General features: G+C 51.5%; 1 protein-coding gene across 1 annotated transcript in view; it reads right to left on the bottom strand.

Moving 5' to 3' along the window:
- The window catches only part of LOC135906533 (uncharacterized), a 266,802-nt gene that overhangs the window by 174,342 nt on the left and 76,427 nt on the right, over positions 1-16,033 (bottom strand). The window contains exon 2 of the mRNA XM_065437975.2: positions 10,790-10,858. The gene's annotated coding sequence lies outside the window, so the exon portion shown is untranslated. The remainder of the gene's footprint in view (positions 1-10,789; positions 10,859-16,033) is intronic.

Consider the following 16,033-nt stretch of genomic DNA (forward strand, 5'->3'; position numbering starts at 1 on the left):
ACTCGTCGCCGAGCTTCTGTTGTTTGTCCCATATGCTGACTACATACGCGCGGCTGCGCACAGCTCGACGGGACCCCGCGATGCTGCTGCCTTTCGCGGCAGGCCGCACAACACACAACAAGCACGTCCCCCCTCTCCTCATCTACCGCTTCCCCGCACTGCCGCTACCCCTGTACACTACCCAACCCCTCCCCCCCCCCACCCCACACACACACACACACACCCCTACCGGCCTGTCTTTTGTCTTTGGCCCCACCGCGGGTGTCCATACAACACGTCCACACACACAAGAGGGAGGTCCCTGCCCGCGTCACCTCATTACGCCTGTAGCTCGCTCGGTTGCCCGGCGCAAAAACGCGCGCACTCATGACGTGTGCGCGTCCCCGATTCAATACGCGACAGCGCAGGAGGGGGGGGGGGGGGGGCGAAGGTGATGACGTCGTCGACTTCAGCGTCTCTCTCTCTCTCTCTCTCTCTCTCCCTTGCGCGCCATTCCTTGACAGAGAGTAAACGAAAATGACAGGTGTCAAAAAAAAAAGAGAGAGAGAGAGAGAGAGACAGAAAAGAAAGAAAACGGGGTAGGCGTGTCCAGGCGCAGGGACGTGGTGCGAGCACAGCAGAAACAGTTTAGCGCTATACGATAGACATTATTCGGGTGTGTTTTGGTTGTAGTTACGCCTGGGTCGCTCGTTTATTACGTCAGTTTTTTTTTTTTTCTGCAACAAGTAGCTATCACGGGCCACACGTATGCGAAAAAGGAAAAAAAAAAAGCGGTGCTTCTCCACCAGCGTGGAGAAACGCTTCGTTTTTTTTTTTCAGTCTTCTTTTGAAACGCTCACAAGCAAAAACAAAACGCACGACGAGGACAAGGAAATGCGTGACTCTGTTTCAAAGTAATTTACACCGTCAACCACCGTCGTGCACCACTGTTCTAGCACTCTCGCCGCGTGCCACTAATAACTACGACTACAACTACTACAGCTCAGCCCCGTTCTTACTCTTGGCTCGACTCGTACTCGCCCTCGAATTGCGTTACGACCTCTTCAAAGCCAAAGTCGCGTTTAGCACCCATTCGTATAAAGCGCCTAGCGCCAGCCGGAGTTCTGGACACGGCGATTCTCGTGTCTTCAAAATTACGCGGTTGCCCAAAACGGGCGTCAATACGCGTCGCGACGCGACGAGGATTCGCATCCATATAAAAACGACGTCGGCCTACAGAAAAGTGGGGAAGAAGGGGGGGGGGGGAGGGGGCTCTTCACGCGCGTCCGTAACGCTCCAGAGGGCACACGTCCTCAATTCGACTCGTAAACAATGGAAATGTCGGGCGGTGCACGGGGTGACTGAGCGCTGCAGTCGCCTCCGCGAAGGCGCGTCGGAATAGGCCGCACGCACTACGCCCCGCCGACGCTAATATAGGGAGTTTTAGATGAACGGGACGCTGACGGAAGGGGGGGGGGGGGGAGGCAACGCTTCATTCGGACATCTCCCGGTTTTGTCCAACATGTTTTCGGTCGCACGATATTGGATGATGATGATGTGTGGTGTTTTATGGCGCAAGGGCCAGGTTTGGCCAAAGAGCGCCATGACAAGTGGTAATGTTGACGATGTATTATGGAAGATGTGACTTGGCTGTAAAGTGGCTCAAAAAGTAGTCGCTGTAGAGTGCGTAAAATCTACGCGCTATAAAATTACGGCGATGACTAATGACGAATACTATGAACATTGATATCCATCGTAGAAGAATGATGCATTATTTAAAATATGCGAGATATTAAATTGCTTACAGCACTACAGCCTCGCCAGAGCCCTTGAACCACAAGGGCCTAGAGGCATGTGCTATCCAAAATAATTATCACAGCGGCATCCTCTAAAGAGAGGAAGCGCTACGAACGTGTGGGGCTAATAACATGCAACACAACAACTTTCAAAAAACCTAGGACTGCGTTGGTGTCAAAGAGTGGTTCTGGACCAAGTAACATAACAGGATGAAGGGGGATCTGCTGCCGGTATGCTAAGAGAAAATGTTTCTTTCAGATTCGGCTTCCCGACACTCCAGTAGCAATATACAAATCCTTCGGTATGAATTGGACCGACTTCTCGCGGCGTTGTTTTTCACAAACCGTTCCTTTCTTTTCCGTCGTGGCACCTCGATTAACCTTCATGCACAAGCTTTTTTTTTTTTTTCCAGGCCAGGGGTAGGAAGAAACCACTCGACCATTGCGACGTTTAGCCATTTTCTCTAACATGTACACGATCGAATGAACGTATAAGGTACCACCGCTATTTTGTCACGCCTGCTTGGGTCGATGGGTTTCTGGCTGCATATAACGGCTGGCTGGTTCTTATTTCCTTTAGCAACGATCGTGCCACAAATAACCCATGGGAAGGGAAAAACCTGTTGCCATGAGCGTACGTGTTTGTTCCCAGAAGCTGTCAGCAACGCTACGAAGGCACAATTTTTGTAACGCATATGCGTTTTTCTTTCTTCTTTTTTTCGGCCCGGCCTAATTATTATTCTTTTCACGAGATTCGAATGAGCAGATTCGAACGACAAAGTATACTTTCTCGCGCGCGACTGATATTGTTAAGGCAAGTGGCTCGGATAAAAGGTATAATTTAAGTAGAGCAATATAACACATGTCCCACGTGGCTCTTCGGATGTGATGAGCAAGTGGCTCTTGACACTCGGTGAATGTTCCTCACACGTATAATTGAGGCGACTGAGTTCCATTTTGATCACATTTAACTAGTACCGGGTAATCGTCTACAAACTTGAACATGCGAGCAACCCGCGAATTCCTCAGGCGGTCCTTCTGGGTTTTGTCAATACTGGCCGGGAATTAATAACTAGGAACCGGTGCGACATACAAGCCCTGCTTTTGTATGAAGACGTCCCCATTCCAGAACAACACGCAGCTGGACCTCCAGATACTTATACAACTCAAAGAAGGCTTCGACATACGTCTGCGAGTCGTTTTGAAAATGCAAGGAAAAAAGAAAAGGGGGGGGGAAGGAAAGGCAGGGAGGTTAACCAGTACAGCTTAAGCGGTTTGCTACCCTACACGTGGGTGAGGGAGTTGGGCGATGAAAGATGGGGAAGGGGAAGAAAGAGAGAGAGAGAGCACAAATACGGAAATGCAACATTTCCGTATTTGTCAAAGCACTACTCAATGCAAAGCACGCGAACTCTTTGTGTGGAACGGAATAATACAATTCCTTAACATCGAAAGGGTAAGTCAAATTCCCCTTGCTAGAGTTCCATTGCAGGAAGGCAATTATTTGTTACCTTCCAGCACCCTAACCTGATCTGCAGGAACAAGGCTACCAGGACCTGCCAAGTGTCGCTTGCATTGACAAGTGCCCGTAGCGGGCAGTCCACATTATAGATATTTGCTTTAAAAAGCATTTGCAGGTTTGTTTGTTTGTTTTTTTTCTTTTTATTGAGTGGCTTGCTATGGTCATCAAGGGTGCGATGTTGTACGCGTTCCAGAATAGAACGGAAGCGGTCCGTTCTACCGAGCCGCACACTATTGGTCAATTTGAACTGTGACGAACGCCATGACATCAGTTGTGACGTGATATATGCTGTCAATCATTCAGTATCATCTGCTATGGGACGAATGCAACAGAACGGACCGCCTATTTCGTGACGTAAAGAACGGACCGCCTCCGTTCGATTTTGGAACGCGTGCGAGATCGCATCCCCTATTTTCCACTTGGCGCACAGCTTCTTCGTTTCATGTTTCCCTTTCGACAAGCAGACATATATGTGCGGCTTGATGGCTGAGTTGCCTTGATGGCTTATCTTGCTTTTACAAAATACCGTTCATTGGGCAACACTAAAAACTACTCCCCTCTACTCTTACTATACCGGCACTAAAACTAGCGAATGTTCCTTTAGGAAGGACACCAAAAATAGGTTTCTCATGGGCTTCTGATAAGCCTGATAACCTTTGAAGGCTGATGACTACCACTGATAATCTTCTATCGACCTTTTTTTTTTCTTCTCTTGAAAAGCACACTGAGCAACGAGCGTAACGGGGAGATCGTTTATATGCATACATTATCTTATCTGCGCATTTGTACACACCTGCGACCACATATGTACCTGGTTTATTTTCTTTTATTCTTTCTTGGCTTCCCGCGACTGTGCTGCAACTACACGTTCCAGAACATCTCAAACCACATCGGAACATTTAGAGAAAGCTGTGTCGTCCGTTATTAGATCTTACAATATACTTCTCCCTTCCCCACTACGTGACATCGCGCATATAGCCGCCACCAAAGCAAGACGCGCGTATCTCCATAGGCCGGTGTACTTCACCGGGTCATGACATATATCGCTACCACACTCATTTCCACAGGCGTTAGACAGAACGCTAGCGAGTGCCGCCTGGTGTGAGCGGGGGCGAGCGCGACCTCAAGTTGGTGGCGGTAATTTTGAGCAGACATGAGGGCACCAACGCAAGTGTGAGCGTGGACGAATGCACGTGACCGGATGCCGGTATAAGCGAGCGGAAGTGACGATGTGTGAACGCGGGATGAGCGTACTTAGCGTGAGTACACGCGAGACTTAGAATGTGAGTGAGCACCGACAAATGACAGATAGCCTGAGTGATTGATTGGTTGGTTATTGGATGTTTACTAGCGCAAGAGCCAGGTGCGGCCAAATAGCGCCAAGGAGGGGGTGGGGGGTAACGAGTTGTCAACGGCGCACAAACTGCGAATTGCGAAAGGTAGGTGGTGACAGCCTACAAAAGAAAAAAAATAGGAAAGTGAGTGTGAGGTCGAAAACCTGCATTTTGGCGGCCTGTGCGGATCTCCTACGTTGGACAATTGTTTCCATTTAAAGGAAGGGGAGAGTGACAGCTCACGTGTTCGACGAGGTTGACCGGCGGGTGGGTCTCGAGGCCGGCATTCAGCTCGAGAAGGCGTGCACGGGTCAGAAACACAGCGCGACGGGCTCGCATATACGTCTTGCGAGACGCGCATACAGAAAGGGTGGCAGCGCCACGACGCTCGCACTACCAGCTGCTGCTGCTGCTACTGCGACGGGGTGTCCCCCCCCACTCCGAGAGATCGCGACAGGCAGGACGGCTGCGGCAGCTGGGAGCCTGTAATTGCGCCGGTATGACTGGCTGCGGCCCAAACGCGCGCCACTCAACCGCGAGGAAAAAGAAAAGAAAAAAAAGAAACCGGGGGGGAGCGCGGAACGACGCGGTAAACGTGAGAAGAACGCTGCTTATGTATCGGCCCGCTGGCATGCGACGGAGCGCACTTGCGGGCACACCGCGGAGCCCTTCTTGCGCGTGAGTCGCGGCGAACAACAGCGCGAGCGCGTCCGTTCTCACGGTCTACGCGCGATCTCCCCAGACAGTTTATGCGTCCCGGACATGTCCCTGGTGTATAGCAACCACACAGCGACACTCGCGCACATAACACGCGAATGTACCGACCGTCCGGGCGACGCAATTTCGCCACGAGTCACAACACACACGCACTCACTACGTGGTCTTGGGAGGCGAGACTCTCCGAACTGGACCTGGGAAGCCAACTGGCGACCCTCGACCAGGCCCGGCGAGCCGCGATCGCCAGTGGAGCCCTGTCAGAGGGAACCACCCAGGAATAAACCGCGCAACGGTTTCTGCAATAATAAAGCTCCTCCTCCTCCTCCTCCTCCTCCTCCTAGCTCTCGGTAGGACTAACTGCACCGGTAGCTGTGTAGTTGCGACAGCGCCGAGTACGACTGCCACTGCCGATTTCTGACGCGACTCCACGCGATCTACATGCGAAAGTTCCAAGTGTCCTCAAACGAAAAGAAGGCGATATAATCTCAGGAAAGAAAAGACGAACAGCGCAAGCAACCGCAAAACTGGAATGCTGAACAACACATGCGCCGATTGCCTCCTTTCGTGGGTCTTTCTTTCTAAACCTGGATGCTGCTCAACCAACCAACTAGTGCACAACTTCGCACAACATGTACCGCAATCACGACACGCGATACGGGGTGCAAAAGTGGCCTGCTCGCCGCGCCTGGGTGCCCTTGCACAGAAGTCTACATAATATATCTTGTTTCTCTGCTAAATTTTCGTTGTCCTGAATAAACAACCCATTGAAATACAAAACATATTTTTTAGTACTTTGGTGCGTTGAAATGGGAGAGGGGTGTATGGGGGGAGTGAGGCGGTAGAAGGATAGTGACATTTTTTTCGGCAGGCTTTGACCGAACAGCCAATGTCGCTCGAGCCGAATCGAAGTTGGTCCTCGTTCGGGAAACTTGGCCTGCGTTTTCCTCTCCAACGGACAGCAGCACAAGTCGCACCCACTACGTGTATTCTCAACGTCCACAAGGAAAGCTCGGCAACATCTCAAAAGTGAGACCCAGCGACCACCGCGCGCTTACAGGTTTCCTAGACAAAAAGACAGCCCCTCCCTTTACACAGCAGCAAGCCGGATCAAACAGGACAATATTTACCTTCTAAAAGCGCCGAGTCGCTGATGCAAGCGCCCGTCACCGACAATGAGCAGACGCGCCGCTACAGGACGCCAGACGTATAGAAGAAAAGAAAGCGAATCCGGTCCTGCCAGACGAAGAAGCGGTCGGCTCGATCCTGCTGCTCAAAGGACTCGCCGGGAAGAAATAGGCGCGCGGGCAAGTCCCACTTCGAAGATTTAAAGAATGTCCGCTTCGCGCGCCTCCACGCAACCCGTCAAGCTCTGTTTGCAGGCGACAAACGGGCTGGGGCGAGGCCCCCACTCCCACTCCCCTTCGCTTTCGGCAAGGTTCGCGTTGCCGTACACCACCGGCCAGCTTGCGTGAGCGCAGGACCAGACACGAAAGACGGCATCGCGCGCCGATGGCTCTCACGCTTGAAGTTACATGCACTACACGCGGTTCCTTCGTGGACGTTAAAGCTTTCTCCCTCGCCTGGCCACGGCTCGTTGCCTCACGACCCGATGAGAAGTCGGAGGAAACAGCTGGCGAACAGCACAGACGTTTAGGGAGTAGGGCCCTTGTGATGAAGGCGCTCGCTTCAGGAATTCATTAGCATCGGGCGCTAACAATATTGCGTTATTGCAAAACGAGATTGATTCATTGATTGATTCATTCATTGATCGATTCATTCATTCATTCATTCATTCATTCATTCATTCATTCATTCATTGATTCATTCATTCATTGATTCATTCATTCATTCATTGAATCATTGATTGATTGATTGATTGATTGATTGATTGATTGATTGATTGATTGATTGATTGAGTCATCGATAGATCGATTTGAGGTCAACGTCCAAAGCAACACATGGTCAATGAGAAACGCCGTAGCTGAGGCTCCGGATTCATTTTTAACATTCCCGGTTCTTTCGCACGCACTGGGAGGGCTGTTTTTCTTTTCTTTTTTGCACTATTACCCTAAAGGGAATGAGGCCATCGCAGCTGGAAGATCAAACTTTAAACCTCGTGCTGAAGTTCGAAACCGAAACCATGGCCCTCTGACGCGCCGCAACAGGTCATGGGACAGATTAACCGGGCGCACATCCACAGACGTGAATGACATACGCGATGCTTTACTGCTCGTAAAGTCTGTTCTAGTTTGCTGCACGTGCTTACGGTTCTTTCATAACTCCATGAAGGCGGTTTAAAAGTCACAGCATGTCTTGAGTGCCAAAGACCGCCCCGCCTATCGCCCATCAATAGAGAGCTTTAGAATAGGGGACGCAAGCGGCTTGCGTACGCAAGAACTAGGGGCGACGGTACTGCACATGCGCAGAGCCCTACGTCTGGGTCTGCGCATGCGCAGTACCGTCGCCCCTAGTTCTTGCGTACGCAAGCCGCTTGCGTCCCCTAACCTAAAGCTCTCCAATATGTAAGCGGGAGGGAATGGGGGCACGTACCAGAGAACGCCTACGCCAACGCTCGAAAACACGACGCTCAATGCATACAAGGCGACGAGCCACTTCTGCGCACTGGCTAGCTATTCACGCGAACTGCGCGTTAGTGTATCGAAGCATCACAGTGTGCACATCAAGCATCACTGCGGACACGCATACACGCAAGACGCGATGACAAAAGCAAGGAAAACCGCGCGCGCGAATTTCGTAGAAACCCGTACGTAGATCGCCCTCCTAATTTGGTCCAAAAACAGCAAGAAACCGACCTGCGCGCTATAAGGAAGGACGCGCACACAACCACTGGACGCGAAGCAAGAGATTAGTTTCTGTAGTGCTTTTTTTTTTTCCTCGCCCAATTCCGCGCGGACTCCAAAAGCGAGTAGCGTGCGAATACATGAAACTAATCCACGCCCGCCTCGCCGCCTGGTCAGAACACTCGCCCGCACAAGAATTCAGTCCAAGCAGCGCGCAGAATCTACATGCGGCCTCACACACCGCAAGAGAGTGGGGGGGGGGGGGGGGGGGAGGGGGGGGGGGGCTACTTCGTATACACGCGACAAATCTATCAACCAGACACGTATAGGGCACAGCAACAGCAGGCATAATAAGCTTCGGGGCAGCATGTATAAAGGCGCGATTTTTCTTCGGCGTGCGATGCGGCGTGGCGCGCATATTTCCTCACACACGCACGCACTCGCACACACACACACATGCTCACGTTCCCACGAACCGCACCGCACCTCACCTGGGACGCACCGCACCTGGGACGCGCGTCCCAGAAGGTTTTTTTCGGGCGCGTCGCGCCTTATCGCACGCGCTGGGCTCACGCACATGCCCAAATTTAGTTTCGGGTTTCCAAAGTCCACCCCTGTTTCGTGTATACTCCTTCCCTTCCTCCACGGCCCCTTTCGGTCGAGTCTCTCTCCCTCATCCGATAAGACTAGAACGAGCACGACGCATATGCGACAGTTCTCCCAAGCGCGCTTGTGTGCATACACTACACGCGTCTAGACGCGCTTTTATACGTTGGGAAAGCCGCGGAACCAGCCAGCAATCTAGCGGCTTTACAGCAGCACTTCAGCTGCGGCTGCCCGCGCGGGACCCACGCAGCCACTCTATTGTGTAGCTGACCGCAAACGTCGGCCGCAGCGCTATAGCTGCGCGGTCCATGGGACCCTGCCTCGTCTTTTCCTCCGGACGCATGCGTGGGGGGCGAACGTCGCACGCTGATCGCCCCGGCCAGAAAGACGCGGTCCACCAGCGGTGGCTTGCAGAGGCGCGCGTACACCTACCTGTGTGAGCACGGCGCCGTCGCCGCCGACCTCTCCCACAGGAAACGGAAGGAAGTGCGCGAGGAACGCGCTAATTCGGCTGTCGTCGGCAGTGCGTGAGCGTCGCGCGCACGCAATGCAAGACCGGCGCTGCGCGGCATGCGCCCTTTCTTTGAAGCCAACTTGCGGAAGTAACCGCCAGCGGAGCGTTTCGCTGCGGGAAGCTGAGAGAGAGACACTGAAGTGCAACAGTGAATCAGGTTAGGCTGTAAAGGTGTCATTTACGACCTCTTTGGCGATATGATGATGATGATGATGATGATGATGATGATGGTGGTGGTGATGATGATATGTAGTGTTTATTGGCGCAAGGGCCAAGTGCGGCCAAAGAGCGCCAGGGGAGTGGTGATGAGTTCGCAATGTAGTTATGAGTTCTATGGGGTTAATGTAAAGTGGCTGTATAGGGGCCTTAAAAATAGTCGCTCTAGAGTGCGTAAAATGTATCTGTAATCTGAAATACCTAATCTAATCTAATCTGTAATCTAATCTGAAAGAGTGATGCAATACAGAAAATATATTAGATGGTGAAATTACCTGGAGCACCATCGCCTCGCCAGAGCCCTTGAAACACAAGGGCCTAGAGGCATGTGCTATATGAAACAGCTATCGCAGCGGCATCCTCTGAAGAGAGGAGACGCTACGAGTGTGTGGGGCTAATAACATGTAATACAACATCTTTCAGGAAGCCCAGGACTGCGTTGGTGTCAAACAGCAATTCTGGGCCGAGTTGCTTATATATATTTGCTGCGGAAAACAAAGGACATTTTTTTCTCGAACTTCACGCCGCACGGCAGTGACGTGCGATGTACGGCATGCGTGACGAAACCAAATTTGATTTTGATTTACTGACTTATTTGTTTGGCAATTGAGAATGCTTAATTTTCTGATAGAAGCGTAACCTGACATTTTGCACCGTGGTGACCCTTAGCACGAGCGTTGTCGTCGTGACGTATAGGACATGTCGTGAAATGGAGACTACATGAAGCGCACTTTCGACGTATTTCATGCGCCACTTCTCGCGCCGCCACCGCGCACATTTACCAGCGCGCGATAGTCATGCACCTTTCAGCGCAGCGTCCGCACTTCCGAGTTAGGTACCTGCTATATTCTTCAATTTACAGTAAGTATATCTTGGCAGGAATTGCGGAAGCATCGTCGCGCACGGTGAAATAGACGCGCCTGCGCCATAAATACGCTGGAAATGCGCCCTGTGTGGTTGCCGCTATACTTCATCCGCTATAGGTACCATTATCTTCAGACAGCAACGAAGTGCCGACATTACGCCATTCGGCTTAAGTCACAAGGGCGCACGTTAATATCTTGGCGCTCGAGCTATGGAAAGTCAGGAGGATTGAATTAAAATCTGGAACGCTCATATCGCACAGCATGTGGAGTGGTAAATCCCTGCACAGAACTAAAGACGCGCTGTTCTGAAAGCATTAACAATGAGGGCTCAGAGCTGAGACAAAGTCAATGACGTCATTTTGTCGACAATCTTTTTTTCACGTGCAGACGATTAACAGCTATACGGGGCGTACAAAATGCAAATGAAAAAGCACTCACAGAAACAGTGTCCGCCCCCAGGTTTCTTGCGTCACGTCCGTTTCCGCAGCACCGGTCAGTCGGTGCACGCTGAAAAAAGATATGCCATACGATCAGGCTACACACGGACGTAACTGAAGCAGCAGAGAACAGTCGTCAAACACAATTTTGCTGCGTGAAACCCCATTTTGCTGGGTCAAACCCCATTTTGCTGAGTCAAACCCCATTTTGCTTAGTCAAACCCCATTTTGCTGAGTCAAACCCCATTTTGCTGAGTCAAACCCCATTTTGCTGAGTCAAACCCCATTTTGTGGAGTCAAACCCCATTCTGCTGCGTCAAACCCCATTTTGCTGTTTCTCTGGGGGTAAGCGGCTGGATGACGTCAATGGGCCCACAAGTACCAAGATCATAATGCTTTAGCTATAGGCGCCGCTTACAGTAGGCTCCACTCACATTTCACACGACTGCACGCAATTACAATGATTTTTATTTGCATTAGTACATGACGAGAGGGGCATGCAGAAAAAGCTGCCACATGGACAGCTTGACGAAGCTGCAGGCCCCCACATTGGCGTTTGCGCGGCGTTAGCAAACACAAAAGCAGTAGATCATTGTTTAGAAATGTAATTTAAACAAAATTGAGCATCGCGAACCATGCGAAGCAAATGATGAAAAAAACATGCTCTAACAACAGGGCATAGTAAAAAAACATCGCAGGCAGTCCAGAGAACTGCGTTCATTTTGCATATTCGATAATCGCGTGTCCCGGAGACAGAAGCGATGCGCGATCACCTTTCGGCTGCAAAACGACGAAGTCAAACGGTGACACCATCGCGTTTAACTCACCAAGCTCGACAGCGTAGGCGAGGGATGCACTTCAGTTTGCGCTGTCGATATGAAAATTGTGCGCACGCGCACTATAGCATTCCCGCGAAGCGGCTGTGCGCAATTCGTCAGAATACACAAGTCCGAGCGAAGCGGACTGTAAACGCAGAGCTAAAACTCTCTATAGTCGCAAGACACTTCACTTCTGAACACGACGAACTCCACCAGCATCGCTTTAGCGGCCGGTTTGCGTGGATTCGAATAAGGAAGCAGTGCAAGTGAAAAAGGATATTCTTGAATGCTGATGACCTAATAAGGCACACACACACACACACACACACACACACACACACACACACACACACACACACACACACACACACACACACACACACACACACACACACACACGCCTACTTTTGGATATGGGACAAACGCTCCTTTTTAACGCGCTTGCGTGCAACGTATACAACGCGAATCATGTAATTTTTTTATTGCGGTAAGTAATGAAGCGAGCTTCTCGGTTATCCCCCGCTTTTTGTCTTCACTGCTTCCTTGCACTGCCTCAATTGAGGGTGCGCCGTTATCCACGGGAACAACCGCGGCCATTTCAGCGACGAAGTAACGGAGCGGCGATAGCTACACGCTAAAGGCGCTCACAAAGCGATCTAGACCCGAAGCTGCCATGGACCTCGAACAGGGACAAGGGCGCTTCGCCGTTTCAGTGCGCCGTGGCACGCAACGGCGTGCAGCTGCAGGATAGCAAAACTCGGCTGTCTCCACCGACTGGACTGACAGCAGACTGTCTCCACTAGACTGCACCGACTATAGACAGTCTCCACCAGACTGACGTAGTAGTTCGTAGAAGTTGTCCCGGACCAGGACGAATTTTTCTTCAACTCTGAGGATTTTCTTTCGAGTAACCCGTTGGGTTTCCTTTGTAGCAATCGCTACGATCGGGTGGATGTCTGATTTTCCCTTCATCTCCACCAGACTGCAACGACTACACCTGTACTATAGGCCACGGACGGACAGACAGACAGACAGACAGACAGACAGACAGACAGACAGACAGACAGACAGAGACAGACAGACAGACAGACAGACAGACAGACAGACAGACAGACAGACAGACAGACAGACAGACAGACAGACAGAGACAGACACAGACAGACAAATAGACAGGTGAACAGACAGACGATACAGAGACAGACAGACAGACAAATAGACAGGCCGACAGACAGACGATACAGCGACAGACAGACAGACAGACAGACAGACAGACAGACAGACAGACAGACAGACAGACAGACAGACAGACAGACAGACAGACAGAGACAGACACAGACAAATAGACAGGCCGACAGAAGGACGATACAGCGACAGACACAGGCCGACAGACAGACGATACAGAGAGACAGAGACAGACAGACAGACAGACCGGCCGACAGACAGACGATACAGAGAGACAGAGACAGACAGACAGACAGACCGGCCGACAGACAGACGATACAGAGAGACAGAGACAGACAGACAGACACAGACAGACGATACAGAGAGACAGGCCGACAGACAGACGATACAGAGAGACAGAGACAGACAGAGAGACAGGCCGACAGACAGACGATACAGAGAGACAGAGACAGACAGAGAGACAGACACAGACAGACAGAGACAGACACAGACAGAGACAAATAGACAGGCCGACAGACAGACGATACAGAGACAGACAGACAGACAGACAGAGACAGACAGACAAATAGACAGGCCGACAGACAGACGATACAGAGAGACAGACAGACACAGACAGACAGACAGACAGACAGACAGACAGACAGACAGACAGACAGACAGACAGAGACAGACAGACGATACAGAGAGACAGACAGACGATACAGAGAGACACAGACACAGACAGACAAATGGACAGGCCGACAGACAGACGATACAGAGAGACAGACAGACAGACAGACAGACGATACAGAGAGACAGACAGACAGACAGACAGACAGACAGACAGACAGACAGACAGACAGACAGACACAGACAGACAGACAGACAGACACAGACAGACAGACACAGACAGACAGACAGACACAGACAGACAGACAGACAGACAGACAGACAGACAGACAGACAGACAGACAGACAGACAGACAGACAGACAGACAGACAGACAGACCAGAGCCACCAATAAGTCGTTGACCGCGTTCACGCCAGCACCCTCCACGAGGAATAGGAGATGAAAAAAAAAGACAATGTAGACCCTCCGCTCGTACTTTGCCTTTATTGCTTGTAGGGCGAAAAATTACGCGACACCCCGTGTTCGACCCGGGCGAGACAGACGGGCTGTCAACGCTGGAATGAGCACACGCTCAGAGCAAAAGTGCTTTTACTTTGTCACTGAATGGGCGGACGCGAGCGCGGAAGTAGAAGCAAAAGAAAATTGCAGGTCTTCCCTGAGAAAAAGCACAAATGCATTGCACTATGCACTGCAAGACCGTTTCTCGGCAGGATGGTAGCTGCATTCTTCAGCGGCCCAGCAGTTAACCGGGTGTTTTGTTGCTGCGCACGAGGTCGCGGGTTCGAATACCAGGCGCTGCGACCGCGTTTTTAGGGCGGCAGAATGAACAAACGCTCGCGTAGCATAATTTGTGTGTAATTAAAGAAACACATCAGACGGTCGCAGCGAAGCTCCACACACTTCAGGACTTCCTCTCACGTATCTTATCTCCCATCAACTGCTTGCTCGTTTGAAACTCGCGAATTCGCAATCCACAACAGGCGCCACGCTAGCGATAAAAAGAAAAAGAAGAGCTGTCGTGGCGCAATTCACTGGAGCGTCAGTTTAAGAGTAGAAGGTCACAGCCAGTAGAGTCGGATGTCGGTTGCAGCGCTTGGGAGAGGCCTTCGTCCGGCAGTGGATACAAAAATCGGATGATGATAACGATCCTACTGAAAGTTCGTGTGGAGAAGATGGTCGCATCAGCATCACGGCAAGAGTAGAGAAGCCAAACTCACGCATCACCCTCCTGCTTTCGGTACCGTACCCTTGACACCGCACTTCCCCTTCCCTCCCGGTGGAGCACGAATTGTTTGTAGCAGATGTACCCATTAAAAAAAAAAGAAAACAGCCGTTTTCAAGCAACGGGAATGCCCACGCGCTCCGGCCCAGTCAGCGCCGTTACCACAGTATGGTCCTCGCCGCTTACATAGTGATCTACTAAACCTACAGCCACTCGACGCTATCATGAGTTGAACATGTCCAATTTTCATCACCACAAACCAAGTCGTTTAAATACAGTTATTTTGTCTCTACTACAAACACTGGAGTGCTTTATCTGGTCATTTCCGATCTTTATTGCCAGCCGATTCCTTTTACACATTGTTAGCCACTGACTACGCATTGTGTCTTGCTTACTTTTACCATCTTTATATCTCGCACTCCCCCCTCCTGCGATGGCTTTTCGGGGCTGCAGCCTATTGAAATAAACAATCCTCGCCTCTGTATCTGGGTCGGAAACGACAGTGAGGGTGGGAATACCGCGCACAATGCCACTGCGCATTTGTTCTACCAATTCTACGGGGCAGGTTGGGCGCGGCGCGCATCCTCAAACCCCGCTCCTATCGCACCATTTCTCGCAACATCATGAATAAAGGGTGCCGCTGCGATCTGTTTTATCGCGTAGGGAGACAATTTCGAATACAGCGAAACACTACCTCCTATTCACTTGCTCCCCACCCGCCCCCTCCTCTCTCGCCCAAAAAGCAGGCATCGTTACCTTGTCGAGGAAGCCGTTGTTGCATCACCGGGCGACACGCGTTTCGTCACCCTCGACAATAGAAACACCTGCTTCGATGTGGACCACCCCCAGGTCGGCCACCAGACGTAGAAAGTTGGATCTTGGGGCACCACCACCGGACATTGCTGCACTTCCTCCGCGAATCCGGAGTGTATTTACATGTTTAAACATTTCTTTATGCCAGTAGGCACGCTGTCGCAATAAATAAAAAAAAAAACAGAGGGCGCGCGCGCCCGGCGTGCCCACGACCACGTGACAGAGAGACCAACCCCGCGTGTCTTCCTTCCATTCATTAAGTTCCTTATCCTGTCGACGTCGCGGCGAAGCCCGCCCCGCTCACTTGTCGGCAGCAGCACAGCGACGACTGTCGGGGAGAAGGAGACAGACCGGCGTCGCGACTCGCGTCCTTGGCCGATCGCGAACTGGCAAACTTTTGCGCCGCCGATCGGCGCCAAATGCGACGCTGCCACCGCTACGCTACCCTAGCCCGCGAGCGTCGACCGTCGCGGACAGGCCAGCCGGGAAGCGATCGCGGCTCCGAAGCACGAGAGGCTATCGTTCCTCCCAATCTGGGGTCACCGGAGCCGAGCGGTCCCTCTCCTTGCTATACGCCGTGCCAAGGATGCATCGCCAGCC

This window comes from Dermacentor albipictus, chromosome 9 (assembly GCF_038994185.2).
Source record: "Dermacentor albipictus isolate Rhodes 1998 colony chromosome 9, USDA_Dalb.pri_finalv2, whole genome shotgun sequence".
Classification (NCBI taxonomy): domain Eukaryota; kingdom Metazoa; phylum Arthropoda; class Arachnida; order Ixodida; family Ixodidae; genus Dermacentor; species Dermacentor albipictus.